Source organism: Pecten maximus, chromosome 9, assembly GCF_902652985.1.
Source record: "Pecten maximus chromosome 9, xPecMax1.1, whole genome shotgun sequence".
In the NCBI taxonomy this organism is placed as follows: Eukaryota; Metazoa; Mollusca; class Bivalvia; order Pectinida; family Pectinidae; genus Pecten; species Pecten maximus.
Window position 1 is genome coordinate 43,699,304 of NC_047023.1, and position 13,713 is coordinate 43,713,016.

General features: G+C 41.4%; 1 protein-coding gene across 1 annotated transcript in view; it reads left to right on the plus strand.

Annotated features, from left to right (window-relative positions):
- Positions 1-8,469: 8,469 nt before the first annotated feature.
- The window catches only part of LOC117334719 (phospholipid-transporting ATPase ID-like), a 112,540-nt gene continuing 107,296 nt past the window's right edge, over positions 8,470-13,713 (plus strand). The window contains 1 exon segment of the mRNA XM_033894511.1: positions 8,470-8,559. The gene's annotated coding sequence lies outside the window, so the exon portion shown is untranslated.

A 13,713-nucleotide genomic window follows, 5' to 3' on the forward strand; every position in this document is an offset into this window, starting at 1 on the left:
CTAAACGACGGAGTTCCATCTATTACCGGAAGGAAGAAACAACTAAACGACGGACTTCCATCTATTACCGGAAGGAAGAAACAAATAAACGACGGAATTCTTTCTATTACCGGAAGGAAGAAACAACTAAACGAAGAAGTTCTATCTATGACCGGAAGGAAGAAACAACTAAACGACGGAGTTCCATCTACAAGTATTACCGGAAGGAAGGAAGAAACAACTGAACGACGGAACTAATCTATTACCGAGGGCAGAAACAACTAAACGACGGTATTCCATCTATTACCAGAAGGAAGAAACAACTAAACGACGGAGTCCCATCTATTACCGGAAGGAAGAAACAACTAAACGACGGAGCTCCATCTATTACCGGAGGGAAGAAACAACTTAAACGACGGAGCTCCATCTATTACCGGAAAGAAAAAACAACTAAACGACGGAGTTCCATCTATTACCGGAAGGAAGAAACAACTAAACAACGGAGTTCCATCTATTACCGGAAGGACGAAACAACTAAACGACGGTGTTCTATCTATTACCGGAAGGACGAAACAACTAAACGACGGAGTTCGATATTTTGCCGGAAGGAAGAAACAACTAAACGACGGAACTCCATCTATTACCGGAAGTAAGAAACAAACTAGAGCGGTATCTACAGCAATATTCATTCAGACTATATATAGAACTGTTCTGCTTTATGTAACAATGTCGAGACTATGTACTGTGTTCTGTCATCGTATCAGGCCCCGCCGGTTCAACAGTGTTCCTTACCAAAGTTTTCCATAGGAAAGCATTACATAATTTAACGGAGACCGCTTAACTATATTCTCCTTAAATCCTGTAATATGTTTCCATATAGAAAGAAATTACCTTAATTTAAGAAATATTTCTAAAACTAACACCATTTTGTCTCGCATTAAATACACATTATACACGTTACCTAGAAACAGAGGTCCCTTAACCTTCCGGACCGCCTGGTCGTCCTCCCCTTGTACTTTGTCTTAGTCTCCATACAATTGTATATGTTTGTTTATGTTTAAACCTCGTTAAATCGACTTTGAGTTAGAAGTGTGGTTTCGTTATTACGATATTGTCAGTTGTATTTGTTTGTATTTAATGTGAAATCATAGCATGGATACTTAAGAGGGAAATCTTACCGAGATACTACCGGAATAACGTTAATAAATCATTAAAAAAAGTGTTCTCCACGACGCCAGGTAAAATTATTTTAGTGAAACCCACACGATTAATAAGATAAACACACAATGTTTAATAATCGTGTACATCTTCGAGCTATATTTGGCGTTCACCTGGAGAGATCTGCGGGGACAATCGATGTACGAGTTGTCTTACTTCGCTCAGAGACCAACCAAACGTTTATTTGGTGTAGACGATGTCCAACGTTCTGACTAATTGAGTTTTTAAATGAGTGTTTCCGTCTATGTGTTTCGCTCTCCCACGCGGAGTTTGTCAGACAATATTTACACAGGTTTTCAGTAGCCACAGACAGACGTGTGCAAGTCTAGGCGAGGTGTGTTTGTTTTATATCACATTACATACGATATCTGTCGGAGGTGGACAGAGCGGAGACGGGTGATTTAGATACTGTATCTGTACTGTAATATACTATACATTAATATATGTGACAAGTGAATGATATAACATGCAAATAGACAAGAACCGCAGTATGCTTATTACTTATCAATACACAATCATATATATTTCCCTTATTCGGCCTGACTTTGTTCGGATATAGAAATCAAACTCCGGTTTGTCAGCTTGATATATATATATAATATATGTGATAACATAGATAACATCACACATTGACCGGACTCCTACAACAAATAGCCTGGTGTTTTAGATACACATTGACCAGACTCCTACAACAAATAGCCTGGTGTTTTAGATACACATTGACCAGACTCCTACAACAAATAGCCTGGTGTTTTACAGGTATATATATTATGATTCTTATCAAGCAAAAATGTAACTATAAACAAGTGTATTCCGTGAAACATGCTCACCGAGTCTTGTCAAGTCCTGATGATGAAACTCAATTTGAAATGATTGTACATGTACGAGGGCTGATTGATATGTTGTGAGCCTCGTATTGAAGAAGGTACTCAAGGATGGTCTTTTTTACTCCTACTATCTCTGACTCTATAGGGCCATGTACCCAAGGACTGGTCTCATTTGGTTAGTTTATATCAACAAAGTAGCACACTAAAGTAAACAAGTAAAGCGGCTTTTGCTAAATGGACCAAATCGGTGAACGAGCAGTGAGCCAATATTTGCATAAAAAAGTTTTAACACCAAAGGATATCCATAATGATATGGTAGCAACACTAGGGAAAGATGTCCCAAAATGTGGGTGGCGGAATTTAAGCGCGGCCGTCAGAGCCTTGAGGATGACCCCTTCCTGGAAGGCCTGTCAATGTTGCCACCCCAGAAATGGTCAATAAAGTTCATGATATTGTAACGACTGACAAACGAGTCACAGAAAGATATATAGTCAGTAGTTGACATTTCACAGGAAAGAGTACATTCTATTCTGACCGAAGATCTTGTAGTGAGAAAGCTTTCGGCCCGATGGGTACCAAGACTTCTGACAGTTGATCCGACCAGGCACACATTATCGCGTGTTAATCTGAACATTTTTGAGGAAGATTCTGCCAACGTTCTTCAGAGATTTATCACTATGGATAAACCATGGCTGCCCTGCAGGTAGGGCGTAAGAATTGTACCTGCTACCCCCATTGCATGATCATAGGAGGCGACTAAGTTTAGGATCTTATCTTTTCTCTTCTTTCTGAACAACTTTCTTCTTTCTAATGTCTCCCTTGACAATGCCTCACTTTTGGTCTTCAGTTGAGCGTTCGCCCCTGTGAGGAAAGCTTTGGGTTCTGTCCCCTGGTCGAGACATACCAGAGTCTTAAAAAAATGGTAGTTGCTACTTCTGCTTAGCGCTCAGCATATTAAGAGTGGGACGACTGGTTCGCCCGTTGAAAGTATAATGTGACCGGATGGGGTGTCCTGCTGGGTGTCTTCTGCAGTATGCTTCAATAAGGTAGCACTATAAATCGGCAAAAGTTCCGGCCTATCACAGGGAGACTTAACACGAACATACCGTAGCCTCCCAAAACACACATACGCACTCACCACACGCATGCATGTCGCACGCACGGGAGGCCGTCCTTAAATGACCTTAGCTGTTAATAGGACGTAAAACAAAATAAACCAAACCAATGAACCACGGTACAATCATTTTACCCCAGAGGCGAAGCAACAATCGAAACAATGGAAGCACCCTGGCTCTCTCCGGTCGAAGAAGGTAAAGACAGGTCCATCAGCTGGGAAGGTTATGGCCTCGGTTTTCTGGGATGCAGATGGTATTCTGCTGATAAATTATTTTGGACCTAGCTATATGGATGATCTGTCGACTTAACAAAACAAGTTTATAACCAGATATTAATCGGATATACCCTCGAATTACTGAAAAAAAGGATTAAATGTTTCCTCACCTACGTTCATGCACGCTATTGTTTCTGGCATGTTAGCGGAAAACAATTGAACAGTTTTATGGTCGACGTCATGATTTCATTCTACAAGATCATTTAGTTTATTGTGTTAATTAGTCACGTGCATTCTATGTTAAAATTCCTGGTGATTCCGTGGTCACTACCCCGGTTTCCATGTTTAGAACGCGATATTTTCTGGTCTTGACATGTGTCTTGGGAAAACAGGACACGCTTACCACTTAAAAACACCTGGTCTTATCTTTGAATGAGATCCCAGACGGTGCACGTTGCTTACTGTAGTATGTGGCAGCTACATTTTGTACGTACAATACCATATTAAAACAAAAGCATTTTCATTCTATGTTTTTCCATTTGCAAGTTACACCAGAGTCCTACACGGCGATACCCGGTCCCTGTGTATAACGTTACACTAGAGTCCTACACGGCGATACCCGGTCCCTGTGTATAACGTTACACCTGAGTCCTACACCCCGATACCCGGTCCCTGTGTATAACGTTACACTAGAGTCCTACACGGCGATACCCGGTCCCTGTGTATAACGTTACACCAGAGTCCTACACGGCGATACCCGGTCCCTGTGTATAACGTTACACCAGAGTCCTACACGCCGATACCCGGTCCCTGTGTATAACGTTACACCTGAGTCATACACGGCGATACCCGGTCCCTGTGTATAACGTTACACCAGAGTCCTACACCCCGATACCCGGTCCCTGTGTATAACGTTACACCAGAGTCCTACACGGCGATACCCGGTCCCTGTGTATAACGTTACACCAGAGTCCTACACGGCGATACCCGGTCCCTGTGTATAACGTTACACTAGAGTCCTACACGGCGATACCCGGTCCCTGTGTATAACGTTACACTAGAGTCCTACACCCCGATACCCGGTCCCTGTGTATAACGTTACACCAGAGTCCTACACCCCGATACCCGGTCCCTGTGTATAACGTTACATCAGAGTCCTACACCCCGATACCCGGTCCCTGTGTATAACGTTACACCAGAGTCCTACACGGCGATACCCGGTCCCTGTGTATAACGTTACACCAGAGTCCTACACCCCGATACCCGGTCCCTGTGTATAACGTTACACCAGAGTCCTACACGGCGATACCCGGTCACTGTGTATAACGTTACACCAGAGTCCTACACCCCGATACCCGGTCCCTGTGTATAACGTTACACTAGAGTCCTACACGGCGATACCCGGTCCCTGTGTATAACGTTACACTAGAGTCCTACACGCCGATACCCGGTCCCTGTGTATAACGTTACACCAGAGTCCTACACGCCGATACCCGGTCCCTGTGTATAACGTTACATCAGAGTCCTACACGCCGATACCCGGTCCCTGTGTATAACGTTACACCTGAGTCCTACACGGCGATACCCGGTCCCTGTGTATAACGTTACACCAGAGTCCTACACCCCGATACCCGGTCCCTGTGTATAACGTTACACCAGAGTCCTACACGGCGATACCCGGTCCCTGTGTATAACGTTACACCAGAGTCCTACACGCCGATACCCGGTCCCTGTGTATAACGTTACACTAGAGTCCTACACGGCGATACCCGGTCCCTGTGTATAACGTTACACTAGAGTCCTACACCCCGATACCCGGTCCCTGTGTATAACGTTACACCAGAGTCCTACACCCTGATACCCGGTCCCTGTGTATAACGTTACATCAGAGTCCTACACCCCGATACCCGGTCCCTGTGTATAATGTTACACCAGAGTCCTACACGGCGATACCCGGTCCCTGTGTATAACGTTACACCAGAGTCCTACACGGCGATACCCGGTCCCTGTGTATAACGTTACACCAGAGTCCTACACGGCGATACCCGGTCCCTGTGTATAACGTTACACCAGAGTCCTACACCCCGATACCCGGTCCCTGTGTATAACGTTACACCAGAGTCCTACACGGCGATACCCGGTCCCTGTGTATAATGTTACACCAGAGTCCTACACCCCGATACCCGGTCCCTGTGTATAACGTTACACCAGAGTCCTACACCCCGATACCCGGTCCCTGGTATAACGTTACACCAGAGTCCTACACGGCGATACCCGGTCCCTGTGTATAACGTTACACCAGAGTCCTACACGGCGATACCCGGTCCCTGTGTATAATGTTACACCAGAGTCCTACACGCCGATACCCGGTCCCTGTGTATAACGTTACACTAGAGTCCTTCACCCTGATACCCGTCTCTGTGTATAACGTTACACCAGAGTCCTACACCCCGATACCCGGTCCCTGTGTATAACGTTACACCAGAGTCCTACCATGGCGATACCCGGTCCCTGTGTATAACGTTACACTAGAGTCTACACGGCGATACCCGGTCCCTGTGTATAATGTTACACCTAGAGTCCTACACGCCGATACCCGGTCCCTGTGTATAACGTTACACCGAGAGTCCTACACGGCGATACCCGGTCCCTGTGTATAACGTTACTACCAGAGTCCTACACGCCCGATACCCGGTCCCTGTGTATAAACGTTACACCAGAGTCCTACACGGCGATACCCGGTCCCTGTGTATAACGTTACACCAGAGTCCTACACGCGATACCCGGTCCCTGTGTATAACGTTCCACCAGAGTCCTACACGGCGATACCCGGTCCCTGTGTATAACGTTACACCAGAGTCCTACACGGCGATACCCGGTCCCTGTGTATAACGTTACACCAGAGTCCTACACGCCGATACCCGGTCCCTGTGTATAACGTTACACCAGAGTCCTACACGGCGATACCCGGTCCCTGTGTATAACGTTACACCAGAGTCCTACACGCCGATACCCGGTCCCTGTGTATAACGTTACACCAGAGTCCTACACGGCGATACCCGGTCCCTGTGTATAACGTTACACCAGAGTCCTACACCCCGATACCCGGTCCCTGTGTATAACGTTACACCAGAGTCCTACACCCCGATACCCGGTCCCTGTGTATAACGTTACACAGAGTCCTACACGCCGATACCCGGTCCCTGTGTATAACGTTACACAGAGTCCTACACGCCGATACCCGGTCCCTGTGTATAACGTTACACCAGAGTCCTACACGCCGATACCCGGTCCCTGTGTATAACGTTACACCAGAGTCCTACACGCCGATACCCGGTCCCTGTGTATAACGTTACACTAGAGTCCTACACCCCGATACCCGGTCCCTGTGTATAACGTTACACCAGAGTCCTACACGGCGATACCCGGTCCCTGTGTATAACGTTACACCAGAGTCCTACACCCCGATACCCGGTCCCTGTGTATAACGTTACACTAGAGTCCTACACCCCGATACCCGGTCCCTGTGTATAACGTTACACCAGAGTCCTACACGGCGATACCCGGTCCCTGTGTATAACGTTACACCAGAGTCCTACACGGCGATACCCGGTCCCTGTGTATAACGTTACACCAGAGTCCTACACGGCGATACCCGGTCCCTGTGTATAACGTTACACCAGAGTCCTACACGGCGATACCCGGTCCCTGTGTATAACGTTACACCAGAGTCCTACACGGCGATACCCGGTCCCTGTGTATAACGTTACACCAGAGTCCTACACGGCGATACCCGGTCCCTGTGTATAACGTTACACCAGAGTCCTACACCGCGATACCCGGTCCCTGTGTATAACGTTACACCAGAGTCCTACACGCCGATACCCGGTCCCTGTGTATAACGTTACACCAGAGTCCTTAACCCCGATACCCGGTCCCTGTGTATAACGTACGTTACACCAGAGTCCTACACGGCGATACCCGGTCCGTGTGTACGAAGTCCTAGATTATGACCCTTTGAACGTTAACGTATAACCTGTCATATAAAACGATACCCTTAATGGTATGATTCATATTTACTTACTGTGTGAAATAAAATACAGGATGTTTTGCAATATACAATATCCTGAACAAATATGTACTGTGTATGTACCTATACTTACTTGTATGGTATTCCTCGTGTTATACGGCGAGAAAGGCAGGCCGTCTGGGTTTTTACTTTATTGACGACATACAGATACCTGTATTTAAATTAGAGATATCTGTTTTTAAAATAAGGGTATAATTGAAATAAAGATGTTTTTATTTTGGATAGATATATCTGTATTGAAATAAGAGATACATGTATATAAATTAGAGATACCTGTATTGAAAATAGATATATCTGTCTCCAAATTCTAGATATTTGTATTTTATAAACGATATAGCTGTCTATATGTATGAAAGTAGATAGTAATGTATTTAAAAATAAGATGTTAGAATAAAATAGAGATGTCTCTATTATCTGTATTTTGAATAGAGATAGATCTATATTTTCTATTGAATATAGATATCTGATATCTTTATTAAATTCGATATATTTCTATCAGAAATACAGACATGTACAGTGTATCTCTTTTTATTAAATAAATACGGGTATTTGAATTAAAAATAAAGATATGTATGTATCAAAAAAGAAATATCTTTATTTAGATAAAGATAGTTATAAACCTAAAAGGCTTTTATAGTCTGGAGCTGTTAAAATTCATGATTTAAAATGAAAATAGAATTAATAAAACGAAAGAATTAATAAATACTGCCGCCAAATTGTTGTAACAACGGACTTGTTTAATGTAACGTAAACTGCTTAAGTTACATTGTTTAATATACAATATACTGTGACGGTGCCTTTCATTTGTGTTGTTTTTGAAATATAAGGCCTCTGTCATCCTATTTTCAGATTGTGCAATGCTTCTTTTAACCAAGTCACGACCAGTGCTAAATATATTGTGACAAGACCTTGGCTGATTAATACATCACAGTACAAACCTAAATCTAGATCTAGTTTTGTTTGTTGTGGCGACTGCAGTGCGCGTTGATAGAATTACCCCTATTGGACCCCACGAATACCTTATTTACATGTTTTCCAAGATGGCTTCTAGTTTTGGATTATAGAGACTGGGCAAGCGTGACAAGGATGTTATCTGTGGATATTAATCGATCAAAGTGAGTATAACACATTGTTTGTGAAAATTCGTATGTAATATCATGTTATATTTGGTTTGATATGGTAAAACGAGTCGGAGAATCGTAGAACTCGCTCCCTAGGCCGAGTGACACGTCTCTATCCGCCGTGTCTGATGTTGAGGAAAGGATGACGGAAACAATTATCGTTGAATTTTAGTGTTTATTGTTGGCATATAACTGTTTAACTCAGCATGGATGTTAGGTAACAGTGACACCCTTTTACATTAAATATCCTTTCAAAGACAGATTTCTTCAGGGAAAGGTGGGTGGGACTTGGTTTTAGAAACACGCGTTTCGTCCACATCGAGCGTTCCGTTGCTATCGCTGGATGCATCACTCTCGCTATCCAACATTAGCTTTCGTTTATAAGTTCTGTTATAATTGTCTGAACTCTTTAAACAAATACTAACTTTTAAGATATAGAGTAGGTTGATGATCTGTAATTAAGTATATAATGAGATATCGGGGTGTTTTTATTTTAAAGAAATATAACTTACCTGTGTAAACATTTAACATGAGAGGCACCCCATGGGATACCCTACATTATTGGTATGAATGAGACATATCCAAGAAATGAAATTGAAAACTAGTCTATGCCATTTTGAAAAGGATATAGTAGATCTACCACCCAAGTAGAATTTTGCCATTGTCTGAATTATAGAAAAAAAAATTCTTCTGAATTTATCAAATAATCTGCATTGCACAATAACTTAGGTGTGTAATATGGAATGTCCCTGAATAAATCTATTGCATTGTAACTTGTTTCAGGAATTCCTATTGGCACAATTGTAAGATCCCCACTTTCATTCACACTGTATATATAGTAACATATAAGCGTAGCAGAACTGGATAAGGTCGATCATATTGGTGACCAGGTAGCTCAATTGGTAGATCATCCGGCTAGTGTTCAGAGGTCCCAGGTTCGAACCCTGGTCTGGCCGTGCTTTTTTCCACTCCTACTATATATACTGTATATGTTATGGCCCCTTATTAGCTATTCATTTGTTATATTTTCAAAAACTTTATATAAAAATAAACTGTGTATCTGATCATCACTTGTACGATATGACATGCACATGTTGATACCAAATGTTTCTTTTTAGTTTACGCTCTGCAAGATTTTATAAAACTTGAAAAAATTGTTATTTGAGGGCCTATATCAACCCCAAACAAATAAAACTCTAATTGTGCTTGAATCATACATGTATTTTTAACCCTTGGTTTGCCAGATATTGCCATGTGATAGCCATTAGCCAACCCTATAATGTTTAGGTAACCATATTCAGCTTGCCAGATTATCAGATATTGTTGTGTGATGGCCAGCGCTGAATTTTTATGCATGTATATATATATATATATATATCGGCCTTTCAGAACATGATCTGCATATGAATCCTTGTATCGATAGGGTGGGGTGATGGATAGGGTGGGGTGATGTCGGGTGCAAGCTAAAACTGTTTTGAAACCTGAGGCATTTGTCTTGGATACAGAACAGATGACCCAGTAATTGTTATTGTACATCAAGATGTCAACTCTCCCATTTTCAAGGCATTTTGTTGTTTTGCTCCAGTAACTTGATCAAGCTGAACCATCAGCTTTGATGCGTAACAACATTTTAGCCCTGGAGTCATGTAGTTCTATTATACATAGTAGTTATATTATACTGTAGTGAAGGCTTAGAATGTACATGTGAATTTTCGAAACTGACTGAATGGTGAGATATACAGAAATGACTTATTCAGTATATTGGATTTACATAGAAGTTATAAACTTTGATCTGAAGTAGAGAGTCTTTGATCTTCTGGGTTTGCCATACAATTTTGTGAATAATGTCATATGGAGAATTGATGAAAAAGCCTTTAATAATGTAGATATTTTAAATGTTATTGATGTATAATTACAACATTGTAATGTTTTGATAATTTTACTGATAAATTATAAAATCATAGACATAGATCCAGAATCTCAGGAAGCTCTTCATTATATATAATTAATGGATGACAAGTTCACGAGTCAGTTCTCTATTTCTCAGAAATCTGAAAGGAGGCGACAAAACGTTTTCAAATAGACAAGTCCCTTCCATCCCAAGAGTCAAATCTTATTTTGGGGATACCATGATGTGTTCGATTCATAATTATGATTACCTGTCATCTGGTTACCCAAACATCATCCTTGTAATTTTGTGGGCGTCACAATTCGTGAACACACTCCAAATCCATAGACCAATATTCTGACAAAACTGAAGGCTCCCGATGTCTGCCAACTTACTCTTGGTGTGAGTTAACGTTGTGTCATTTGGCATGACGTTTTTTTGGTTCAAATCATGTTGTTCAGTGTCATTTAAATCAACAGCTGTAGTCATTTAAAAATGACTGGCATTTATACATACACTGACAATTCAATCAGTATGTTATTTTTTATAACTGAAACAGCTGAAAAAGCAAAACCATCGATGCTTGCATTGTAGCCTCTTATAAATTTCTGACTTCGGACAATTTGCGAAACATTCTGTTTACAGAAGTTCCAAACTTACATTGAAACACCTGAAATTGGCAATCCAGGCATTTAATTAGAAAACTAAGCATGCATTCATCTGAACCTACAATGTATAGTGAAAAGTTACTTGGTTGAAGATTTTTGTCTTCTTTTGGAGCAGTACATCTTGGCAGAACCTTATGGTATACATACTCTAGTGTGCTCAACTGTTATCTTGAGCAATTAGTTGCTAGACAGCATGCATATACAACTTGTAGGCTTCACAACAACAGAATCCTACAGGGATGTTATGACCTGAAAATGAGCCTACCCATATCTATATATAATTACAATCCTTTAAATCACCAATAAAAAGTTTTCATTTTCCTGTAATAAGCCACGTCTCCTTTAATGTGTTGGCCTCTGGGCTTTGGAGTTCCTACATTTATCTGACATCTTAATGATGTCACTTCCTCTCTAACCATTTATTAAACAAGAGATGAGGACAAATTATTCCTCATCCTGTTTATCATGACCCCCTCCCAAAACACACATACGCACTCACCACACGCATGCATGTCGCACGCACGGGATGCCGTCCTTAAATGACCTTAGCTGTTAATAGGACGTTAAACTAAATAAACCAAACCAAACCAAAAATCATAACCCCTTAAGTTGATTGAAGTGTCTCAGATTTTACTAATATTCCTTTTCAAATTAAGTTTCAATGTTACAGGATACTTGTATATCAAAAAGTTTAAACATCTTCTTTGTTACAAAATATTCTTTGTTTGGTTGACGATCTAAAAGGTCTCTCCTTTATTACTGATTCTGTGTTGGAACATTTCTTTGACCTCTGTATTCATGGTCACAGAGGTTTAAACATTTAACTTAAAGTGATCTATTTTATATCTAGCTGAGTTCAGCCTCAGTTTTCCCAAAGAATAATTAGATTTATTACAAATTAAGTATTCATTATTTGTTAATTTTGTTTACACAAATAAAATAAAATTTTATATTTGTTTCTTTTTATAAATTTCATTAGATTTTGTTTTCAAATTGACGTCAATGTTCTTGTTTTGATTTGATTTGATACACATTCTGTAATTGTTCGACATCTTCTATACTGATGTTGTCTGTGTATACGCCCAGGCTGATAGTGAACTGTTCAGCCTATAGCTACAATGGCTTGAGTCACAGATGTATTATCGTGTATCCATAATTGAATGTAGATTGTTTAGTCGACTATAAACGTAACATATGGTCTTCAGAACTGTCATGTTTGGAGACTGTTTTGCTCTGATCAATTTCTTCTCCAAATTCAATTATTTGTATGTATGATTCACACAAAAGAAATCAAGCCTTGTAGTATAAACACTATATAACACATTACATGATGTATGTTAAACTCACGTAAAAGTCACGGAAGAGGAGGAAGAGGTGTTTAGTTTCTCTTACTAACAAGGAAATGAGGTGGCCGTCAGAGGCTAGGAGTAATTAAGTAAGACATGACACCTTTACACTGTATGGATGTTACTTGTACTTGTACCTGAACTTAAAGTCCGCTACTAATGTCATCAAATAAAGCCTGATTATATCATTGATGAGCATTGTGAAAATCTTTTTTATTGAAACTGATCACAAAATTTAATGGATTAACAAATACCTAGCCTGTATAAGTACTTTTTTTTTAGAATTGTACAAGTCCTCAACAAATAAGATTTGCAAAATAAAGTACATGTATGTATGTGTTCAATGTATATGGAGAAAAGTAAGAAATATTGTCCTCGAAAAGCGGAATAGAGCCAACGCCGGTTGTTTATTAGACTAGTGGAATAATGGGTTCCTGGGTCCCTCAGCTGGATATCTGGAGGTATGCATGGTGATTGAAGTCAAAGGTAAAGCAAAGTATACGTAGGATCCCTCCTACTTCAAATATTGTCCTCAATACATGTACATGTACTGTACTACATCACTGTTTAAAAATTGATTAATCACAAGAACAACGGACATTGGCAGTCTGTAATGGGGAGGGGGTTATATATTACAGTATGGGGTGGGAGTCTGAAGGGGTTGATCAGGGGGAGGGGGTTATATATTACAGTCTGGGGTGGGAGGGGGTTATATATTACAGTCTGGGGTGGGAGGGGGTTATATATTACAGTCTGGGGTGGGAGGGGGGTTATATATTACAGTCTGGGGTGGGAGTCAGAAGGGGTTGATCAGGGGGGGGGGTTATATATTACAGTCTGGGGTGGGAGGGGGGTTATATATTACAGTCTGGGGTGGGAGGGGGTTATATATTACAGTCTGGGGTGGGAGTCTGAGGGTTTGATCAGGGGAGGGGGTTATATATTACAGTATGGGGTGGGAGGGGGTTATATATTACAGTCTGGGGTGGGGAGGGGGTTATATTACAGTCTGGGTCGGGGTCGGGAGTCTGAAGGGGTTGATCAGGGGGAGGGTGGTTATATATTACCGTCTGGGTGGTGGGAGGGGGTTATATATTACAGTATGGGGTGGGAGGGGGTTATAATTACCAGTCTGGGGTGGGAGGGGTTGTTATATATTACAGTCTGGTCGGGAGTTCTGAAGGGGTTGATCAGGGGGGGGGGGGTTATATATTACAGTCTGGGGTGGGAGGGGGTTATATATTAC